Here is a 2,500-nt window from a genome sequence, read left to right as displayed (position 1 = left end):
ATTTTAATATATCGAAAAAGGCCTATTAAATTTTCATCGTCGCCATATCTTTCGTGTTAGTATAGTGGTAAAAGTAGCTTGCTGCTAAAAATCTATTCATCTAAAATGTATTTCAGGTACTTATTATTATTATTTTAATAGTGCAAAGGGTATGATCGCAAGATATTTCTGTGCCACGCGGACTTGTCTGGTGAAGAATTGCCAATGACATGGGCGGATACTGTTAAAACACTCAAACATGATCATGACTACGCGACTGATGTAATCAGGGCCCTAGCAGACGTTTGTCATTGTGACTGCTCATGGGGTAGTAGTGGATTTAACAAATAGAATGTGGTTTAGCGTGGTCTGTACTCTTATCCACAACGATATTCGTCATCACAAATTTTGACCACTATGATGACGAATATCGTTGTCGACGAGAGTACAGACAACGCTAAACCACATTCGATTTGTTTTTTACCACAATATCAACGTGAAAGAAAATGTTTATTTAAGAGCGCGAGGAAGATCGTTGACGCTGACACAAGCAGCGTTGTCTAGACTCTTATCAATAACGGCAAATTAGCCAATCAGATTGCGAGATTACTGGCAATTGCGGTAAAGAGAATTATCACCCATTGAATATATTTCCAATACGATGATACTATGGTTCCTTTCGTTTTCTTCGACAGAAGGAAGATTACGTGAAACGAATTTAACCCCAGACAGGTGTCTCAGTGAGTTCTCCGTACTTCGCACACACCGGGTGGCACTACACGGCACTGAGGCCAATTACTGTAAGTAAAAATTATTTTGGAAAGCGTTGATTTAACTTTTTTCAATCATTTGGTTTCTCACAAGTAGCTCAAAAACGTGTCATAGTTTATTGCAAAAAGATGCTTATTTCCGCAGCTTAAAGAAACAGTAACTGAATCAACAAAACAGACAATAGACACTTCTTCGAGATCAGCCATAGAGGAAGGTTTCAAAAAGAGGGAAAAATGGGTAACTAAAATCGTAGATCGCTTTGCTTGCACATTTAACATGTTTGTTTTCTTTATTTGTTATAGCACCGCCATACATTTAGAAAGAATAAAAAGATGGAATGTTGGGAAAGTGAATGGAGGGAAGAGTACAACCCGGGAAAAAGCATGTAGAAAGGCAGGTCCATGCAGTAGAGGACGACGCCGAATTCAGGATCAAAAGTGAAACCCGCGATCCATTAAAGGTAAAGTGCACAACAAAGTATTGCAGTATAGTCAGTTTTAACGTAACGGCGGAATGTATGATCGTATCTAGCTGTCACTATATTTCAGGATATGTACGACTTTGCGATAACTAATCCCACAAATCCTTGCAAGTCGCTTCAAAGTGACTTTGTCCCAGGTTTTAAGAAAAATATAAGTATATTTATTCGTTAAAGGAAATGCAACACTACAATGAAAATTGAACGGTATAAAAAGTTGCAGCTGCAGTAAAGCCAGAAAGATTAAGAATCAACCATCTCTCACCACATTTCAATTTAGCAATGTTTTTTTAGGGAAGTGATTCCAACGTTATCATCATTTCCGACACCGCAGACGAGGCGGTTGGGAATGAAAAGCCCCTAGGAACCGCAACAAGAAAATTAAAACGGGAAAGACATTGTAACGTGAGTAAAAGTTTAGTAAATTTGAAATAATTAAAGAGACTAGTTTCGAGGCCCTGTTTACCGATTTAAAGCAATAAGTTCTGTTTCGATTGATTTCTGTTACTGATTATTGCCATAGGGGAGATATAATGCTACAATGAACTAGCGCAATCCTCGCCTTCCCTTTCAGGGCTACTATATTATAACGACGTTCTCTAGATACAGAGTTTACACAGAAACAGCAACAAAAGACTTCTCTTCTTGAATTCAATTTAATACCAGCTGTAATTTCATTGAACATCGCATCATGATACTTTGAAATACAATTCATTGCTATTAAATCATCGATAGTAATATTCGATTCTTGATTGGTATCCCTCTCCTCCACAGTGGGACCACTGTTCCATCCGCGCGCTTTTTTATGCATCTATTCTTTTGTTTGTTTATCAGTGGAGCCTATGAGAACGAGAGAGCATTGGTATTGAAATACAAAGTGTCTCTCCTCCTTAGATCAAAAAGTAAATAATATCCTTCAATTTTCTTTTGAAATAAGGTATTTGCGCCAGAGCCAAAGTGTAGTAGATCTGACGGAGACATTGAGTGGTTTGAGCTCAAATGATGACTCGCCCGTTAAAGGAAGCAAAAAAGCAAGGCAGACTGCGACGTCCGTTACCCAATCGTCACGAAGATCACTGTTCACTTCCAGGTAAGTACTGCGCTATTCACTCACATCTTAAAGTGTATACGAGACATGTATTGTCATCAACCTATATTCAGTACTTACTTAGTCTCGAACCATTAATAATGCAAGCCAGACTGTACTTACTGGTTACCACTCAGCCACTTGTTGTCAAATACATAAGCTAGGGACCACAACAACAAATTCAC

The 2,500-nt window shown here is 38.3% G+C and overlaps 1 long non-coding RNA gene across 2 annotated transcripts in view; it reads left to right on the top strand.

Moving 5' to 3' along the window:
• The first annotated feature begins 647 nt into the window (after positions 1–647).
• LOC138013539 (uncharacterized) overlaps positions 648–2,500 on the top strand; it is a 3,446-nt gene continuing 1,593 nt past the window's right edge. Inside the window, exons 1-4 of one of the 2 annotated variants that reach the window (XR_011125256.1) lie at positions 648–779; positions 1,053–1,210; positions 1,523–1,633; positions 2,166–2,318. This is a non-coding gene — a long non-coding RNA (uncharacterized lncRNA). The remainder of the gene's footprint in view (positions 780–1,052; positions 1,211–1,522; positions 1,634–2,165; positions 2,319–2,500) is intronic. The other variant, XR_011125257.1, reaches the window with a different exon arrangement.

Source organism: Montipora capricornis, chromosome 8, assembly GCF_036669925.1.
Source record: "Montipora capricornis isolate CH-2021 chromosome 8, ASM3666992v2, whole genome shotgun sequence".
Classification (NCBI taxonomy): domain Eukaryota; kingdom Metazoa; phylum Cnidaria; class Anthozoa; order Scleractinia; family Acroporidae; genus Montipora; species Montipora capricornis.
Note: the sequence above shows the minus strand (reverse complement) of the source record. Positions and strands in the feature narration are given on the sequence as shown.